Genomic DNA, 22,040 nt, shown 5'->3' on the forward strand with positions numbered 1-22,040 from the left:
GTTGGGGTGTTACCAGAGACTTGTATACCCTCTCGTTTAGATCCTTACTACAACCCTAAATGCCCTTTATTTACAATACCGTTTATGTGATTACCCCAATGAAGATATTTCCTTATATTAACACCTAGGTACTCACAGTGATCTCCGTAAAGAACTTTCACGCCATCAACGCAGTAATTCAATCTGAGAGGACTTTTCCTATTAGTGAAACTCAAACCTGACTTTTCAACCCGTTTATCATCATACCACTACCTGCTGTCCATCTCACAACATTGTCGAGGTCGTTTTTTTCAGTTCCTCGTAATCTTGTATCTTGTTTATTACTCTATACATTACAACATCATCCGCAAAACGCCTTACTTCTGATTCGAGTTCTTTACTCGCATGATTTGTTGTTTACAGCGCGAGTTATATAAATAAGCTGCAATAGTTAGTACAAGATGTTTCATTGTAACTTATTTCTACTTATCCGGTTACCTTGATAAGCTGTTCACCTTGTGAACTCTCCATACTCCGTAGCAGGCACTTTACCTCACGGCCGTCTGAAAGACCTACTTTATGGTAAAAGTATTTATATAACACATTTGGTTATTGACTGAAGTAACTGCACTGAAAACGTCTACAATCTCAATTCCTTCTGACAATGGCCAATATTTTGACTGTCACAGTTACTTAATTTAAGAGGTTAGGAGCAGTGTTTCCTAATAAGAGGAGGTTATGTTAAACACAACGGCCGTAGCCGTGCTGAAACACAGGATCCCGTGAGATCTCCGAAGTTAAGCAACATTGGGCGTGGTCAAGATTTGGATGGGTTGCCACGCGCTGTTGGTGGAGGGTAAGGGAATGGAGGAGCGGAAAAGAACTGGCTACCGTACCGTACGTAAACTTCTGCTCAGGCACACCTCTGCGGAGGTTCGGACCTGCCTTCGGGCAGAATACACCCTTACCTTACCTTTGCCTCAGTTGATCAGAGGCACTGTCCGACTCGCGGGTTTAATCCCAGCTGAGATGCTCGATTCTTGCAGCGTGGTCAAAAATCTTGATAATCCATGTTGTTATCCGCATGGTAAAGATCTCCGGTTCATTCAGTGACACCCGACAAAATTAAATTAACTCAATCATAAGAACCTTCCAATAGAAATTGCACTCTTGTTATTAGATAGCAGCATAGTCGGAATATCGAAACTGATAAGCTAGCTGCCCAGATGCCACTATTTCCGAAGGCTGAGGCCGTACGATTGTTTTATTATTATTATTATTATTGTTATCATCCTCAGATACTGGGAAGTATTCTTTTAACGTTAGAAACCTCCGTTGAACAGACAGTTAAGCACCAACTTTCCACAGCAAAATTAAGGGTTGAAATGTCTGTGTGTGGATGGGGGGGTAGAATAACTCCCACGGTACTCCCTGCCTGTCGTAAGAAGCGATTAAAAAGAGCTCCAGGGGCTCTTAAGAAGAGAGCTTGGGTTGTGACCATGGGGCACTTAGCTGAGTCCTGGCACTGCTTCCAGTTACTTGTGCCAGACTCCTCACTTTCATCTAACTTATCCGACCTCCCATGGTCAACTCTTGTTCTTTTCCGACTCCGACGGTATTGGGTTTGCGAATCGTAGGGACTCTATCATTTTCACGCCCTTCGTGGCCTTGTCTGTTTTTGACCGATACCCCCATTTTTCGAGGTGTCAGATCCCTTCCGTTTTTTCTCTCTGATTAATGTCATATAGAGGATGGTTGCCTTGTTGTACTTCCTTTTAAAACAATAATCACCACGACCACTACCGCAATTTGCGTGCCACACATTTCCAATTATGACGACGAAAGTTACTTCATTGGGCTACGGTAATTCGTAACACTGAATAACATTATATGTTTTGAAGTGTGAAACCAATGCCAACCAACTCTGAAGAGCTGAGAGTAGGATTTCAACATTTCTACTCAGTTACAATACTTAAGGATTTATTTATTTATTTATTTATTTATTTATTTATTTATTTATGTGTTTATTTTCCTTAAATTTTACATGTACAATCTAGGAGTGGTAGATGGAGAAAGAGCAACCTCCACGTACATGGAAGTGCCTCCATCCCCGCATGTATGTTTACATAAACTCGATTGAATATTTACATATGTGCAGACAATTTTAAATTTACATATTTAGACTCCAAACTCTATCCTCTTAGAATAATAATTATCATGATTTATACTATACAGAGTAGAGTAAGAAGACCCAGTCATTTAAACCTCCACTCATTCATAACCACTTTCACACCCGCATGCATGCACATTCGCCCACATTCAACTGTACTTGCACACATGATTCTTGAAATTATAATTTATCAAGCTATACCCGTATACACCGCATATGGGTTTCTATTTACATAGCCTATAAATTTTCTTTACTGCGTGGAGGAAGTGAGAAAGAGGGAGTAGTTTTACTTCAGTTGCAGAAGATTCCAGAGACGAGCAGACCGTGCGTAAAATCCGTTTAAATATGAGGTTGTTCAGGCGAGGGGTGGAACAAGAGTGACTCCTTGGCCTCACTTAGCAGAGCGGTAATCAAGCTGCTGGCGGTTGAAAGGGGAGAGGTGTCTGTTGTCTGTCAGGGATTTCTTAAGGAAGGCTACGTCTATTTGTTTCCGTAACGAGTTCACTGGTGGCAATGACCTGGCTGTGTTTACAGGGATATGTTTGTTAATTCTACGTTCTGTTCGTCGCTGGATACCTTCTAGTTTCCTCATATTTTCTGTCTTCGTCGATTGCCAGGAAGGAACTTTTATAGCGTTCCTCTTGGATTGTAGGTGAAGTTTTCGCGAGTTCTATGGCATTCTTCGTGAATATAACAGCGGTATACGCCGTGAAGAATATTTTCCCTTCTTTATCGTTGCTGTACCTATGCTCAGTAAGCGAGTGAAACTGTAAAACTTCGGCGACGGTAAAATACTTTCAAAATGTTGCTATTTGGTTTACGCCGCATCGAAACAGATAGGTCTTATGGCGACGATGGGATAGGAAAGGCCTAGGAGTGGGAAGGAAGCGGCCGTGGTCTTAATTAAGGTACAGCCCCAGCATTTGCCTGGTGTGAAAATGGGAAACCACGGAAAACCATCTTCAGGGCTGCCGACAGTGGGTTTCGAACCCACTATCTCCCGGATGCAAGCTCACAGCTGCGCGACCCTAACCGCACGGCCAACTCGCACGGTTTCAATTTTTTTGCTCATTCAATTTAGGTTAGGCTTTTCAAGTCAAAAAGCAAACGAATTAGTCCGTGTATATTTCTATGGAAACAATGACGACTATCATGAAGCGTCAGCGGGTGAAACTGTAAGTACATTCTTTAAAATCTGCTCTAGCCTAGTTGATGGTGCCGTCACTGCCGTGAGTGCTAATTTGGAAATATGTGCGAGTGTGTGGTTGAAAAATTCTTATTTAAGCAAGTTATAATTTCGTAAGTTCCTTAATAACTAAATTGTTTTATTTATTTATTTATCTTATTATTTATTTATTTGTTGTCCGATCTGTTTCCACTCAGTTATCTAGTGAGTTTGTTAGTTGCTTTACGTCGCACCGACACAGATAGGTCTCACGGCGACGATGGGACAGGAAATGGCTAGGAGTGGGAAGGAAGCGGCTGAGGCCTTAGTTAAGGTACAGCCCCAGCATTTCCCTGGTGTGAAAATGGGAAACCACGGAAAACCGTTTTCAGGGCTGCCGATAGTGGGGTTCGAACCTACTATCTCCCGAATACTGGATACTGGCCGAACTTAAGCGACTGCAGCTATCGAGCTCGGTAGTGAGTTTGTAAAATATTAATGTTGGCTTTATAGAGAGGTTGGAAGCCTGCGGTCCACCCCTCATGTTGTTCCGCAGATTCTGAGGCACGTAAGTGGACATGCCTCTCCCTGTCAGCGGCTTGTCGTGACGTACTCGCTTCCTTGTTGTCTGTGGCCCTTTGTAGTTTAGTATTGTTTTGAATTATTGCTGATCTTGATTTGCTTCTACTTTCTGGTATAAAGAAAGCCAAGTACTGGGTTCCGATATTGTAGGCCTTCACATCTAGTTTTCTTTAGACTGTCATTTTAGGACATGCAATTCTCCTTTCATCACGTTTCTTCACGCGACTTTTTCTCATTTCAATAGTCATCCTTACATCTTTCCTTCCTGTAACTAGCTGTGGTAGTACTCGTAGTTGGCAGGACAATAATATAGCAACTGCAAGTTACCTAACTCCCCAGCTACTTTTCGCCAATATTCAGGCAGGCTGTTTTACTCGGGACGCATCTAACCCCATCTATCGGAGATGAGTGGCAGCAGTAGAAAGAACACATCACAAAAAGGTCAATGAATCTCTGTTATCATAGCCGGTATGGTAAAAATGTAGAAGACATAAATGGCCGGAAATTTAATTTTATATAACTTTACTTATGCAGTAATTATCGATAGGACCACTAACAAGATACATTTTTGAGAATTAATTTTAGGCCTTCCCCTAAACTACCACTTCATTCAGCGTGAATAAAATTCTTTGTAGCCTAGACCGTAGTGCCTCGTTTCTAGACTTTAGATACCGGTTTTCATGAAGTTCTCTTCAGCCATTTTCTCGTGACGTGCGTACATACAGACCTAAATTACAGAAAATTAAAATGTGCATTTCCTTGTTATTGTCGACATGACCGATACGAAAATAAAATTCCTTTTTAAATTCTGAGCAAGGTACAGACAAAAATCTTATTTTATATATACACATAGGTAGGCCCTAGTAGATAAAAGCGTGTGGCCTCCGAGAAGGCCTCGTTCAGGTCTTCCAAACTGACACCTTATAAGCAACCTGCTTATCTGCGAGGATGGGGTCCTGCCTATGATGGATTCTACTGATGAAGACGGCAGATACAACCAGCTCCCGAGCCATCGGAATTAACCAATTAAGGTTAAAATCCCGGATGCAGTCGGGAATCGAATCCGCGGCTCCTTGGGTCAAAGACCAGCACGCTAACCATTTAGGCCTACCCATGGAGCCGGACATGAAACATAATGAAACAAAGCCATCTCCTTACACACAAGGAAGGCCCTTGGAGGAATGGAAGGCAGAGACTCCCACTTTCCGTCGACACTAGGTGGAACAGAGTGGTTAGCTCTGTACCCAGCCATCTTTGCCCCCAGGAATTAACCTGGTCTAGGCTGAGTGAACCTCAGGGGCATGTGCTTCTGCAAAAGTGGAAAACTTGTTTCTTGTTTTTTTTTTTTTTTTTAAAGTTTTCGACTTCCTAACGGGGAATCGAACCCTCATCCTTCCAGGTGAACCAGACAAGTCTTTCCCGCCTCCACTAGGCAGCTCCTACAAAAAACATATACATAAAGTAATCATCAAATGTTTCCAATATTTATTTGAACATCTTCTTCTTCTTTAATTTTAATTTAATTTTATATAACTTTACTTATGCAGTAATTATCGATAGGACCACTAACAAGATACATTTTTGAGAATTAATTTTAGGCCTTCCCCTAAACTACCACTTCATTCAGCGTGAATAAAATTCTTTGTAGCCTAGACCGTAGTGCCTCGTTTTGCTACAAACTGGTGGGGTCGTGGGTGCAAACTGTGTCACACATATGGATTTGGCCTTATTTAGCGGCCCTTCCTGACGCCAACGCAATGTGGAGGAATGTATTTCACAATTGCATGTTCCTGTGATAGTTGTTGGTATGATGGTTTGTGTGTTTTTGAAGTGGACTTTGTTGGGACCAAAACGAACACCCAGTTCCTGAGACAGAGGAATTAACCAGCCTTGATTAAATTCCCGATCCGACCGGGAATCGAACCCGGACCCCCCTGAAACGAAGGTATTAACGCTGGCCATTCAGTCAAGGAGCCAGATTTACTTTAACACTAGCTGGCGTACCCATACTTTGTTACGGAATTCTAAAGTGTATACACGATTCTAGATGAAGTCATATACACGTTGTAAATAAGATTTTATTATGTTGCACAATAACATAGGTACTTAAAATTTTAATTTTACGCGCCTTCCCCGAAACTATCATATGATCCACCGCGAATAAAGTTATTTATAGCCTAGACTGTAGAGCTTTATTCCCTGACTTTACATACCGGTACTGATTTTCATTAAATTCTAATCACCCATTTTCTCGTGGCTCGGCGTTGATATGGTCTTAGCATCACGAATAGAAATTCATGAATATCTCTGTTGTCATAGCCAGTATAGTAAAAATGTATAAGACATAAATGATAGGAAATGTAATTATATACAAGTATAACTTCAGTTATGTAGTATTTATCGATAGGACCACTAATAACATGGATTTTTGAGAATTGAATTTTAGCCCTTCCCGTAAAATACCATTTCACTCGACGTAAATAAAATTATTTGCAGCACAGATTGTAGTGCCTCATTCCACGGCTTTACATACCGATTTTCATTAAATTTACTTAGCCATTTGTTCGTGATTCTCGTACATACATAGAGACAGAAAGATACATACAGACAGGGATGATGGAAAATTAAAAAGTGCATTTCTTTGTTACTGTGGACATGACAGATTCAGAAATATTATTCTCTTTTAATTCTGAGCAATGTACAGACAAAACTCTTATTTTATATATAACCGGGCGAGTTGGCCATGCGGTTAGAGGCGCCCGGCTGTGAGCTTCCATCCGGGAGATAGTAAGTTCAAATCCCACTGTCGGCAGCCCTGAAGATAGTTTTCCGTGGTTTCCCATTTTCACACCAGGCAAATGCTGGGGCTGTACCTTAATTAAGGCCACGGCCGCTTCCTTTCAACTGTTAGGCCTTTCCTATCCCATCGTCGCCATAAGACCTATCTGTGTCGGTGCGACGTAAAGCTACTAGCAAAAAAACTTTATATATATTGTAGATCCAAATTAGTCATGTTAATTTACATGCCTGCTTGGTGTCCACAGTTCTAGAGGTAGTCTCGTTACGGTGATTGATGACAGTTGCATGTTTTGAAAGGCAGGACGTCCGTTTATCGGTCGAGGGCAACGGCCGGCGGATATTATCACCTCCTGCATGTTGTTTGCGTGCCTGTACTAACTCGCTGTCACAATTACTCGCAGGAGAACTTATGTATTAGTAGGTCAACGAGGAAAAAAAAAAAAAAAGAAAAAAAATTACAAAACCTTGTAAGACCTTGGACAAGTTTCATTTTCACGTAGTAAATATCCACTGGACCGCCTCTGTGGTGTAGTGGTAAGTATGATTAGCTGCCACTTCCGGAGCCCGGGTTCGATTCGCGGCTCTGCCATGAAATTTGAAAAGCGGTGCGAGGACTGGGACGGGGTCCACTAAATTTCGGGAGATCAACTGAGTAGAGGGGTGTTCGATTCCCACCTCAGCCATCCTCGATGTAGTTTTGCGTGGTTTTCCACTTCTCCTCCAGGCAAAAGCCGGGATGGTACCTAACTTAAGTCCACGGCCGTTTCCTTCCCTCTTCCTTGTCTATCCTTTCCAATCTTTCCATCCCCCCGCAGGGCCACTGTTCAGCATAGCAGGTGAGGCCATCTGGACGAGGTACAAGCCCTCCAACCCAGTTGTACTCCCCGACAGAAAGTCTCACGCTCCAAGACACTGTTCTTGAGACGGTAGAGGAGGGCATCCCTGAGTCCGAGGGAAAAACCAACCCTGGAGGGTAAACGGATAAATAAATAAATAAATAAATAAATAAATAAATAAATAAATAAATAAATAAATAAATAAATATCCATCGAGGTTGAAACTTCCGTTGCCCTCTCCTAATTCTTTCTTGACCGGGCGAGTTTTCCGTGCGGTTAGCGGCACGCGGCTGTGAGCTTGCATCCGGGAGATAGTGGGGTCGAATCCCACTGTCGGCATCCCTGAAGATGGTTTTCCGTGGTTTACCATTTTCACACCAGACAAATGTTGGGGCTGTACTTTAACAACGGCCACGGCCGCTTCCTTCCAACTCCTAGGCCTTTCCTATCCCATCGTCGCCATGAGACCTATCTGTGTCGGTGTGACGTAAAGCAACTAGCAAATTCTTTCTAGTTCTCATCGATCTCAGATATACAGTCAGCCCTTGGCATTTTACTTCCAAGAGAGTGAGTCGAGTCCCAGATGGGACTGATGGCGCCTGAGGACGTTTAAATACAGTACTAGTCATTGGTTTTGTGCACATTGAGAAACATTTGAGAGATAAAATTCCGACATTCTGTGTCTGTAAAGACTGCTAGCAGTTAGAAACAGTTAAACCATTTATTATTATTGTTTCGTATAGACCGACTAAGGACCACGATATTCAACTACTGCGTTTGAGATGGGTTTTGATGTTTGCCCAGTGATTGCGCATCCTATCCTTCCTCTTCTTTTTCCAGAGGGTACATGGCTTCTAAAACCTCATTTGCTTAAGCATCCTGCTGAGAGATGTCCGGTCTTTTAAATCTCTTTCTGTTCTTCCCAGTTCCTGCAGATCTTTGTTTACTTCCATCAACTATGGTGAATTGGTCTTCCTCTTTTGCCAGTAAACGAGAAGCTGGTTGGTCAACCTGTCATAATGTATCCTGTTGACGTGTCCATAAAATGCTACGCGTCTCTTCCTGGCCAAATCCTTGATTTCTTCTCACGGTATTTATAGAGCTCTCGGTCGGGTCGCCTTTTTTATTTGTTCTCTTCCTTGACTGGTCCTAATATCCTCATCAATATTTTTCTCTCCTGGATTTCGAAATGTCTATTATTATTATTATTATTATTATTATTATTATTATTATTATTAATTATTCATCGTTAGGGTCACTAAGGACCGCGAGATCTCAACTGTTTGTCTTCTTGCGCGCCCACCAGGTGTTTAGCCTTTCAGAGAGTGCTTTCTTCCATACACCAGAATGGACATGCTTGAGTTGAGTTGGGACTTCTTCTTGATAAAGTGTCTAAGTTTGTGCCTGAGGGGTGCTCGGAAGGAATGTCTGTTTCTATGATTCCATACTTTAAAAGATCCTTATCGATCTTCACCAACCAAGGAGGAATCGTTTTAAGGCTTCTGAAGTAGGATAACAGACGTTTACCTCCGAAGAGGTGAGAGTAAAAAGTTATCCGTTTTCGGATTACACTTGATATCTTTCTGGTGTGTGTGTATATTTCTAAGTTGCTCCGAAGTCTGTAACAACCATCTTTGAGGTTGGGACCAAGAATTATTTTGATAATCCTCCTTTCCTTCATTGCCAGTTTTTCAAACAAGCTATGTGTTCGAAGTGTTAAACATTCTGTTGCATATAATGCTTCAGGTCTAATTACAGTCTGATAATGTCTAATTTTTGCATTTCGAGAGATGGCCTTTTTGTTATAAGTTGTATATTTTGAGGGAGTCGGAAGCCTGTTTCAAACTTGTTGAAACGTGTTAAGACGGCGAACTTCTCAGAATTGTTAAATTCGACCCATTCACCAACATATTTGAATCTTTCCACACGGTGGGAAGTCAGAAGGTGTGGTAGAGCGTGTATAATGTTAGAAATGAAGTGAGGTTTGGTGTAGGTGATTTTGAGGCCAATATTAACTGCGCATCCATGCAGGTAATTGTTTTGCTGAGTACGTAGTTCAGGAGAGCAAGTAAGGAGAGCGAGGTCATATGCAAAAGCAGGGCAATCAATACTGATACCATTACAAGCTCGTCCTATTTGAATTCCATTAGGAACTCTTAGATTGGAGAACATGTCTCCATTCCCGGATGACCCTCACGAGAACACAGTTGAAAAGTAGTGGTCATAGTCCAATTATTATTATTATTATTATTATTATTATTATTATTATTATTATTATTATTATTATTATTATTATTATTATTATTATTATTATTATTATTGTTGTTGTTGTTGTTGTTGTAAAGACGGAACGTATGCTTGTGTGGACATTCATTTTTACCATTGACCTACGCAGAAAAAACCTGGACCTTAAAGATAACAGACCGCCCCAGGATCGACTCTATGGAAATGCGGACCAAGGAGTCGATCCTGAAACAGATCGGCATCAAAATAAGGTTATCGACATTTATCAACAAGTAACAAGTCAGGTACCGCCGTCACATTGTCAGAAAACTCAGGATAGTGGATAACACAATTACTGAATGGACAGTCACCAGCATAGGACGTGGTCCTTTGAGATGGGCGGTTCAGCTCACGAGCCTATTATTATCATCTATCGACTGTTGTAAGTAAACTTCTCCCCCTGCTTTTCCATTTTCTCCAATCTTAATTGATCTGGTGTCTTAGTGTTTCAACCTCCTGATGTCATTATCTTTGCGATCTTCCTAACGACATTGTGTGTTGTCATGACCTCGAAAGAACAAACATTGTTGGAACCTTGTCTAGTCTCGTGTCCCCCGTGATATTAATCTACCAATTATTTCCAGTACATCTTTACCTACATTCATATTTCCTTTGATCATATCTTGTCTCTGGTGCTGATGCTTACCATATAAAGGTAAAGCTATATAAACGCCAGGAATCGAACACAGAGCCCTCTGAACCGAAGGCCAGTATGCAGACCATTCAGTCAAGGAGCCGACTAGAATTATATATTAATAAACCCACACACACACAAAATGTGGCACACACAATCCATTAGCCGGGCCGAGTAGCTCAGAGGGTAAAGCGGCTCAATCTGATAGAATTTAAAGGTGTTTAAATACGTCCGTATAGTGTTAGCAGATTTACCGACACGTTGAAGAACTCATGCGGAGCAAAATTCCGGCACCTCGGCGTCTACAAAAACAACACGGTTACAATATGCCCTACAAAATTACACATGCCCCAAAAATATACATAAATTCTTCAAGTTATCCCAGTTAATTCGGGGATCAATGGAGCCACCCAAGCTCATTTTGGTTTTGGCCAAGTGATTTTTCCGGTGAAAATCTCAACCCAGGATGGAGGGGGATTTGAACTTCAGACTTCCGAGTCCAACACAGCAGTTAAGCTACTGAGCTAATCATGCCCCCACGCCTCAAAAATTCTTCTACCGCTTTTCCCACACCTGTGGAGTCGCGAATGCGAACTGTGTTGCACATGTAGATTTGGCCCAGATTTACAACCGGGTGTTCTTCCTTACGCCAACCCTATGTGGAGGGATATAATCCTTATTGCGCGTTTCTATGATGGTTGATAGTATAGTGTGTTTTCTGAATATGAAGAGAAAAGTGTTGAAACAAACACAACTACCCAGTCCCAGAGCCAGAAGAAGTAATCAGACGCGATTAAAATGACCGACCTGGCCGGGAATCGAACCCAGGACCCTCTGATTCGAAGGCCCCAAAGCTGACCATTCAGCCAAGGAACCGGACGCCTAAGCCAGATAAATAAATTAATTAATTTAGTCCGTCTGTATGGTGTAGTGGTTAGCATGATTAGCTTCCACCCCCGGAGGCCTGCGTTCGATTGCCGGCTCTGCCACGAAATTTTAATGTGGTATGAGAAATAAATAAAGAAAGAAAGAAAAAAAGAAAGAAATAATTAATTATTTCTTCTCTTATCTGCTTACAATCCAGGGTTGGTTTTTCCCTCGGACTCAGCGAGGGATCCCACCTCTACTGCCTCAAGGGAAGTGTCCTGGAGCGTGAGACATTGGGTATGGGGATACAACTGGGGAGGATGACCAGTACCTCGCCCAGGCGGCCTCACCTGCTATGCTGAACAGGAGCCTTGTAAGGGAGGATGGGGAGACTGGAAGGGATAAACAAGGAAGAGGGAAGGAAGCGGCCGTGGTCTTAAGTTAGGTACCATCCCGGCATTTGCCTGGTGGAGAAGTGGGAAACCACGGAAAATCACTTCCAGGATGGTTGAGGTGGGATTCGAACCCACCTCTACTCAGTTGACCTCCCGAGGCTGAGTGGTTCCCGTTCCAGCCCTCGTACCACTTTGCGAATTTCCGTGGCAGAGCCGGGAATTGAACCCGGGCCTCCGGGGGTGGCAGCTAATCACACTAAACACTACACCACAGAGGCTGACCAGTTACATTGTTAAGGATTACTAGTTTGTAAAAGGGACAAAGTAACTGCTACGTTATACACGTCGTCTGTTCCACATCAGTAATTGTATGAACGTTCACCTGATGGTTGGGTTGCCTCTTGAACTATGACGGAAGATGTTTGTGAGCAAGTTATGAAACTCGCTCTTAGCGGTAATTTCTCTCTTATTCAACCGTGCTTCCTGGATGAGAGGAACAATAGCATGTAGTATAATAATATAACATTTCCAACAATCTCTTCACGTAACACTGTACCATCGACCGCGTGAGAACGAGAGCCATAATCGTGTACCATTAGTTTTGATGACAGATTTATTCCTTCGAACGGACGTTTAGAGATTTGTGACCGAGCTCGACAGCTGCAGTCACTTAAGTGCGGCCAGTATCCAGTATTCGGCAGATAGTAATTTCGAACCGCACTGTCGTCAGCCCTGAATATGGTTTTCCGTGGTTTCCCATTTCCACACAAGGAAAATGCTGGGGCTGTACCTTAATTAAGGCCACGGCCTCTTCCTTTCCTGTCCCATCGCCGTCATAAGACATATCTGTGTCGGTGCGACGTAAAGACAATAGAAAAAAAAGAGAGAGAGATTTGTGTTTATTGTTCCGGCAGTGCGCCATGAGAACGTTCAACTGAAGTAAGTGCAGCGGTATAGGAGGGCTGAGTGGCTCCGACGGTTGAGGCACTGGCCTTCTGACCCCAACGTGGCGGGTTCAATCCTGGCTCAGTCCGGTGGTATTTGAGGGTGTTCAGGGGCACGTGACTGTGAAGACCACAATAAAATAATAGAAAATCACTATCTTTGCCATCAAAATTTGGACATAAATAATTATTCTAGGTGTACAAAAATTACCATGTGCATTTAACGAACACTGTAGATTGTTATTAGGTTATTGGTTACTCATTACACTTCATGGTTAATCTTTTATGGCACTTTATTCCCTGTGATATTTTTAAGGCTGCAAATCCACTCCAAGCTTTCTTCTTCTTTATCTGTTTATCCTTCTTTATCGGTTTATCCTCCACGGTCGGTTTTTCCCTCGAACTCAGCGAGGGATTCCACCTCTATCGCCTCAAGGGCAGTGTCCTGGAGCTTCAGATTCTGGGTCGGGGGATAAACTGGGGAGGATGACCAGTACCTCGCAAAGGCGGCCTCACCAGCTATGATGAACAGGGGCCTTGCGAGGGGATGGGAAGATTGGAAGGGATAGACAAGGAAGGGGAAAGGAAGCGGCCGCGGCCTTCAGTTAGGTACCATCCCGGCATTTGCCTGGAGGAGAAGTGGGAAACCACGGAAAACCACTTCCAGGATGGCTGAGTTGGGAATCGAACCCACCTATACTCAGTTGACATCCCGAGGCTGAATGGACCCCGTTCCAGACCTCGTACCACTTTTCAAATTTCGTGGGAGAGCCGTGAATCGAACCCGGGCCTCCGGGGGTGGCATCTAATCACACTAACCACTACACCACAGAAGCGGACCACTCCAAGCTATCGGAAGGGTAAATTCGGAAACTACTCATGTGACCCGAATGATAATTTTACAGCTTCTACCCGCAACATGTAGTTACAAAGTAGACAACAATACTTATATTCGTTAAAATAGTTTTGTTGTTACCACCTCTGTAGTGTAGTGCTTAGTGTGATTAGCTGCCACTCCCGAAAGCCCGGGTTCGATTCCCGGCTCTGCCGCGAAATTCGAAAAGTTGTACGAGGGCTGGAACGGGGTCCACTCAGCCACGGGAGGTCTATTCAATAGAGCGGGGGTTCGGTTTCCACATCGGCAATCCTCGAGATGGTTTTGCGTGGTTTCCCACTTTTCCTCCATGCAAATGCCGGGATGGCACCTAACTTAAGGCCACGACTGCTTCCTTCCCTCTTCCTTGTCTATCCCTTCCGATCCTCCCATCCCCCACACAAGGCCACTGTTCAGCATAGAAGATGAGGCAGCCTGGGCGAGATACTGGCCCTACTCTTCAGTTGTATCCCCGACCCAAAGTTTCACGCTCCAGGACACTGCCCGTGAGGCGGTAGGGGTGGGATCCATCGCTGAGTCCGAGAGAGAAACCAACCCTGGAGGGCAAACGGATTAAGAAATAAAGAAAGTTTTTGTCAAGAAAAATCATATTATTATTATTATTATTATTATTATTATTATTATTATTATTATTATTATTATTATTATTATTATTATTATTATTATTTAATCTCCAAAGTGCTGTGAACCCTATTTTACCATAAGGTATGTTAGGGTTGTAGTTTATGCAAAATATACAATTTGTCTGATAAAATTCAATACATAAACAGCAAAATAGACATGAAAGAAAAAATCATATATTGTTATTCAAATTTTCATAATTGTGTACTAAAATAGTGTACTGTATTTCATTTGTCTGTGAATAATGGTTAGGATGCTGGCCTTTTGTCACAGGGGTCCCGGGTTCGATTCCCGGCAGGGTCGAGAATTTTAACCATAATTGGTTAATTTCGCTGGCATGGGGGCGGGTGTATGTGTCGTCTTCATCATCATTTCAAACTCATCACGACGCGCAGGTCGCCTACGGGTGTCAAATCAAAAGACGTGCATATGGCGAGCTGAACTTGTCCTCGGACACTCCCGGCACTAAAAGCCATACGCCATTTAATTTTTTACAGAGATAGTAAAAAGAATGTTTAAAAAGCAAAACACTTTTACAGGAGAGCAGTACAAACTAGAAAATGCAAGTCTAGTATCTCAGTAACTATTAATGATAGACCAATGTCATATGGCACACTGTTTTAGTTTGCAATTGCCTTAATCGTGAAATCCAATAATAAATGTAGCTCTTTATCCATGAAAAATGGACCATAAAATATTTGACACATTTAAGATTTGGATAGTAATATTTGAAATTTTCCTACTAGAAAACTATTTTATCAACTGTCATGTTTGCACTATTTTTTTTACGTACAAGCTTCCGGTAGAAACTTTAAAAATATCATTCATGCCACATGTGTAGTTCCCGAGTTTACCCTTCCGACAGCTTGGAGTGGATTTGCAGCCTTAACAAAACATCGCAGGGAATAAACTGCCATAAAAAATTAACCATGAAGTATAATGAGTAACTAATTAGCTAATAACAACCTACAATGTTCGTTAAATTACACATGATCATTTTTGAACTCCTAGAATAAGTATTTCTCTCCAAATTTTGACGGCAAAAATAGTGATTTTCTACTACTTTTCTGTGGTCTTCACAGACATTTGCCCTCAAATACGTCAGACTCGTGTCGATAGATTTACCGGAATGGAAAAGAACTCCTGCGGGACTAAATTCCGGCACTCGGCGTCCCCGAAAACCGTAGAAATAGATAGTGGGACGTAAAACAAATAACATTAATATTTGCAGCGGTCTAGTTAAAAATATTAAACACCACTATCACTGACTACACTTATATATATGTTTACATTCAACACAATACAATAGAGCAGGGCGAGTTAGCCGTGCGGTTGGGAGCGCGCAACTGTGTGCTTGCATTCGGGAGATAGTGGTTTCGAACCCCACTGTCGCAACTCTGAAGATGGTTTTCCGTGTTTTCCCATTTTCACACCCGGAAAATGCTGGGGCTTCACCTTAATTAACGTCACGGCCTCTTCCTTCCCTCTCCTAGGCCTTTCCTATCCCATCGTCGGCATAATAAGACGTATCTGTGTTCGTGTCCGCCTCTGTGGTGTAGTGGTTAGCGTGATTAGCTGCCACCCCCGGAGGCCCGGGTTCGATTTGAAAAGTGGTACGAGGGCTGGAACGGGGTCCACTCAGCCTCGGGAGGTCAACTGAGTAGAGGTGGGTTCGATTCCCACCTTAGCCATCCTGGAAGTGGTTTTCCGTGGTTTCCCACTTCTCCACCAGGCGAATGCCGGGATGGTACCTAAATTAAGGCCACGGCCGCTTCCTTCCCTCTTCCTTGCCTATCCCTTCCAATCTTCCCATCCCTCCACAAGGCCCCTGTTCAGCATAGCAGGTGAGGCCGCCTGGGCGAAGTACTGGTCATACTCCCCAGTTGTATCCCCCGACCAAGAGTCTGAAGCTCCAGGACACTGCCCTTGAGGCGGTAGAGGTGGGATCCCTCGCTAAGTCCGAGGGGAAAACCGAACCTGGAGGGTAAACAGATGATGATGATGATGATCTGTGTTCGTGCGACGTTAAGCAAATTGTAAAAAATAAAAAAATACAATAGCACTTGAAATATAATACACAATACTTATTCTGAAGTCCCAGGCTTCCTATCCCAATAATGCTGAACCAGTTGCTGTACAAAGATACACAAACAACAGTGCAAACACCTGAGTGACACAGGTTCAATATGGCACACCCAGAAATCACCACAATGCCCTAAACCCTAAGTGAGCACTAACATAATTACAGTATATTGGTTGACTGACATTTTCAGTGCTCACTACTCACACAGTATGGGAAACGACTGGATATATTTCATGTTAAGTAGGCCTTCACAACCACAAAATACAAACACAAATGAAATTATACTTTTAAACATAACTTCTACTAGTTTCGTTACTACAGGAGTAAATGAAAATCCACAGCCTGTTTCCAGTCATTCGACCAGGTCAGCCTGTCGCACTCCTCTGGGGCAATGACAGATGAAACGAAATGATATTGGAGAATGTTGCTGGAATGGAAGACGACAGGGAAAATCGGAGTACCCGGAGAGAATCTTGTACCGACTCCGCTTTGTCCAGCACAAATCTCACATGGAGTTATCGGGATTTGAACCACGGAACTCAGCGGTGAGAGGCCAGTGGGCTGCAGTCTGAGCCACGGACGCACTACAGGAGTGAATGAGGGAAACAATTTCGATCATTGTTATCAGAATAATCACAGCTCTGCTGATAGTTTAAAACCTATGTCACGATAAACTTCATAAATCTGGACTTAAGTATTCACTCATGTTAATAACAATTTGCCTTACGTCGCACCGACACAGATAGGTGTTACGGCGAGAATGGGAAAGGGCAAGGAATGGGAAGGAAGTGGTCGTGCCTCAATTAAGATACAGCCTAGTGTGAAAATGTGAAACAAAGGAAAACCATCTTCAGGGTTGCCAAGAGTGAGGTTCGAATCCACAGCTCCCGAATGCAAACTGACAGTCATGATAATTAAAAATGGAATGGATTAATATGATCATTTTATTTGAATTCATCATATCTGATAATATTACTGAATATTATGAATTTATTGTCTCTTGATAATGAAAATAATGTATTGTGTCCAAATGTTGATAAATGACTCGTGCTCATGGCGACAATGTGTCAGAGAAACAGTTCATTTCAAGAAATGATATACGAAATGAACCAGTGCCTCCTAGGTTGTGTGAACGAAAATCTTCCACTTCAAGTGGTCAAGGGTATGACAAATGTAGACTCAAAGGAAAATACAGTTCAGCTAAATTCACAGTAAGTTTAAGATAAATAACACATTCGAACTGCTATAGTAACTTGCTGTGAATAAATAAGACTCAGACATTTGTAAACATTTGAATATACACTGACTGACAGAGCAAATGCAACACCAAGAAGGAGTGGTCAGAACTTTATGCCAATTGCAGGGTAGACTGACGTCACTGAGGTATGCTCATGATGTGAAATGCGCCGCTGTGCTGCGCACGTAGCGAACGATAAATGGGACACGGCGTTGGCGAATGGCCCACTTCGTACCGTGATTTCTCAGCCGACAGTCATTGTAGAACGTGTTGTCGTGTGCCACAGGACACGTGTATAGCTAAGAATGCCAGGCCGCCGTCAACGGAGGCATTTCCAGCAGACAGACGACTTTACGAGGGGTATGGTGATCGGGCTGAGAAGGGCAGCTTGGTCGCTTCGTCAAATCGCAGCCGATACCCATAGGGATGTGTCCACGGTGCAGCGCCTGTGGCGAAGATGGTTGGAGCAGGGACATGTGGCACGTGCGAGGGGTCCAGGCGCAGCCCGAGTGACGTCAGCACGCGAGGATCGGCGCATCCGCCGCCAAGCGGTGGCAGCCCCGCACGCCACGTCAACCGCCATTCTTCAACATGTGCAAGACACCCTGGCTGTTCCAATATCGACCAGAACAATTTCCCGTCGATTGGTTGAAGGAGGCCTGCACTCCCGGCGTCCGCTCAGAAGACTACCATTGACTCCACAGCATAGACGTGCACGCCTGGCATGGTGCCGGGCTAGAGCGACTTGGATGAGGGAATGGCGGAACGTCGTGTTCTCCGATGAGTCACGCTTCTGTTCTGTCGGTGATAGTCACCGCAGACGAGTGTGGCGTCGGCGTGGAGAAAGGTCAAATCCGGCAGTAACTGTGGAGCGCCCTACCGCTAGACAACGCGGCATCATGGTTTGGGGCGCTATTGCGTATGATTCCACGTCACCTCTAGTGCGTATTCAAGGCACGTTAAATGCCCACCGCTACGTGCAGCATGTGCTGCGGCCGGTGGCACTCCCGTACCTTCAGGGGCTGCCCAATGCTCTGTTTCAGCAGGATAATGCCCGCCCACACACTGCTCGCATCTCCCAACAGGCTCTACGAGGTGTACAGATGCTTCCGTGGCCAGCGTACTCTCCGGATCTCTCACCAATCGAACACGTGTGGGATCTCATTGGACGCCGTTTTGCAAACTCTGCCCCAGCCTCGTACGGACGACCAACTGTGGCAAATGGTTGACAGAGAATGGAGAACCATCCCTCAGGACACCATCCGCACTCTTATTGACTCTGTACCTCGACGTGTTTCTGCGTGCATCGCCGCTCGCGGTGGTCCTACATCCTACTGAGTCGATGCCGTGCGCATTGTGTAACCTGCATATCGGTTTGAAATAAACATCAATTATTCATCCGTGCCGTCTCTGTTTTTTCCCCAACTTTCATCCCTTTCGAACCACTCCTCCTTGGTGTTGCATTGTCACTGCCAGTCAGTGTATGTTTGTAAACTGAATGATAAAGATGTTGAACCACGTTTTTGTATAGGTATTCCAAATTACTGGTGGTTCTTTAGATATTGCGCACACATATGTACTGTATGTGTTCCAAGAGTTAATTAAATTCCAGGCTTAATATTCAAAATTTACTTTTTAATATTCCAAATATACTTCATCTGGTGTGAGATAGGTATTCACCAGATATATTTGCTTTTAATTTCGTCAATTTTAAGCGTATTTACACATATTGTATTCAATCATTTGAAACTTTAGATGCGGATCACATTTGCGGTTAGAGGAGCGCAGCTGTGAGCTTGCATTCGGTAGATAGTGGGTTCAATTCCACTGTCGGCAGCCTTGCAGATGGATTTCCGTGGTTTCCCATTTTCATACTATGCAACTGCTAAGGTTGTACCTTAAATAAGGCCACGGTCACTTCCTACCTACTCCTGACCCTTTCCTGTACCATCTTCGCAATCAGACCTGTCTGTGTCGGAGTGACGTAAAGCCAATTGCAAAACAAAACAAAAGTTTGCAATATTATATGCATGTGCCTTCAGTGAACCTGCATTACTACTGCTTATTTTCGATAAACTATTACATAAATTAAACCTGTTGAAAAGCATGTAAAAATGAGCGGAAATAACGAATAATTCTGGATTTATCGAACTTACATATATCATTGGTGTTGGTTATACACAATACATGCTTGTTATGTAAAGCTGATGTTTGAAATTAATTATGTTTCATTTTGATAATGATTCACTTTTGTTTATAGTGGTAAAACGGTGGGTTCATCAGCTGAGGATTTACTTTCAACATTCATATTTTTAACGATACATTTGAAACAGGATAAGAATAATTTTTCCTGAAAATGAAATATAACTATCAGATACTATGCGAAAAAAGAAGGATACATTTTTACGTTCATCTTCTCAATGAACTCTAATAGATTAAGCAAACAAATCTTTGACTTTTTCCGTAACCGCAAAACAAAACCCAATTGATTTAAATAAACTGAAACAGACCTAGTAGAATAAAACATTACAGAAAATTCACTATTCGATCGAACAGCTAAAGTAATAACTGAAGACGAACATATGAGATTCCAAGACAAATCTACATTAAAAGCCAACCTATTATCTCGGAAGGCGACAGGAAACGAAGATCAGAAAGAACGAAGAAATACTGGGCACTATGAAAAGAACAACACACGGAGAAATGACTGATTCAACGTACCCCAAAAAGGGAGAAACCATAGCAGAAGAAAAAGAGAATAAGAACTAAATTATGATAACAGAAATTAAATGTTTTATTCTTCCTGTAATAATGTTTCTACTGTGCCTTTGTGTATATAGCAAAATGTGTATTAAAAAGAAGCCTGTTTCGCTTCATAAATATGGTTATAATCAAAACTCTTACCAGCCTGCTCAATATATTTCTTTTTTTAATCTATAATGTAATGCCCCGGTATTTAGTATTCCTGGGTGCACTACGATCTTTACGTTCAGTGTGTACCAAAATAGACAGAATACAGACTAAGAACATAAATATATGCATAGTTCTTTACCTGTGAATTAGACTGAGTGCCAATGGTCTTTTAGCGTGATGACATCACGAGTGTAACACAGTCCCCGACCCCGTCAAAACTGCACGCGTTCGCAAGACAGAAAGTGCACAATGTAAACCGCGGTGCCCTTGACTCCTGCAAGCAAAACCCGTTCTTCTCAACGTGCCGTATATTGACCGACAGCAACAAACTCCGCGCATGCGTACTTCGTTTTTCCGTCTGCGCACCTTCGCGAATCGAAGGATGAATCCAAACTGGTTACTGGCTCGCGCCTGACAGGCACCCGATAGCGTAGAGACTACGGCGCACGTGATGCCCTGCCAGCTCGATCAGCTGTTTTTTCACACACGTGTGTCTGGCGCGGTGACAGAGGGGAATTGCCCCTCTCTCAGTGCGTATTGTCAAACATTGCGTAGCCGCAGGTGGGAGCAAATGCGTTTGGCGGGTTTCTTTTCGACGCTTTAAACGGGGAAGTTCAGTCGTGCAGTGCAAGTACATGTTATAAGAGGCGCATAATGACAATAAGCATAGGAATGATTATTTCGTATTAATTTATGTTCGATTTCGCGAAAGAGAAACAATTTTTCGCGTTATTTCGAAAAATAGTCCTCAATTTCGCTTTAATCATTTTCTGAAATTCATAAAAATCTTCTTCATGCTATTTGTGAATTATTTAAATGAAAGAGAAGCAATGTTGATAATAAATCATTATTCCTTTGTAATCTTGATTAGGACTGTAATACAGCCCTAATCAAGATTACATAAATTACCCTTTCACCGTACATGACCATAGCTTTAACCCTATATGTCCATATCACCAAGGGATTTTTTCCTACAGTACTAAAAAAATACTTTCGTCGAATTCAGAAATCCTTAGTCTGTCTTCTGTTTACCTTCACACACGTGATATTGGAATCCAATTCCAAGCTCGTTATTTTCTATGAATTTGGCAGCCATTACACAGGTTGTGAGTTTCATTAATAGGAAAGGTCCTCTCAATTTATTTTATTGCCTTATGGGGATCACTGTAAGTGCTTAGGTGTTAATATAAGGAAATATCTTCATTGGGGTAATCACATAAACGTATTGTAAATAACGGGTACAGATCTCTGCACATGCTTATTAGGGCATTTAGGGGCTGTAGTAAGGATGTAAAGGAAAGGGCATATTAGTGTCTGGTAAGACCCCAACTAGAGTGCGGCTTCAGTGTATGGGACCGTCACCAGGATTACTTGATCCGAGAACTGGAAAAAAATGAAAGGAAATCAGCTCGATTTGTTCTGGGTGAATTCCAACGAAAGAGTAGCGTTAAGAAAATGTTGCAAAGTTAGGGATGGGATGACTTGGGAAAAAGGAGAAGAGCTGCTCGACTAAGTGGTATGTTCCGAGCTGTCAGTGGAGAGATGGCGTGGGAGGACATCAGTAGACGAATAAGTCTGAGTTGTGTCTTTAAAAGTAGGGAAGATCACACTATGAAGATAAAGTTGGAATTCAAGAG

General features: G+C 42.8%; 1 protein-coding gene across 1 annotated transcript in view; it reads right to left on the bottom strand.

The window, feature by feature from the left end:
• The window catches only part of LOC136866015 (uncharacterized), a 149,011-nt gene extending 128,233 nt beyond the window's left edge, over positions 1-20,778 (bottom strand). Inside the window, exon 1 of the mRNA XM_067142626.2 lies at positions 20,543-20,778. The gene's annotated coding sequence lies outside the window, so the exon portion shown is untranslated. The remainder of the gene's footprint in view (positions 1-20,542) is intronic.
• Between the last annotated feature and the right edge of the window lie 1,262 nt (positions 20,779-22,040).

This window comes from Anabrus simplex, chromosome 3 (genome assembly GCF_040414725.1).
Source record: "Anabrus simplex isolate iqAnaSimp1 chromosome 3, ASM4041472v1, whole genome shotgun sequence".
NCBI lineage: Eukaryota > Metazoa > Arthropoda > Insecta > Orthoptera > Tettigoniidae > Anabrus > Anabrus simplex.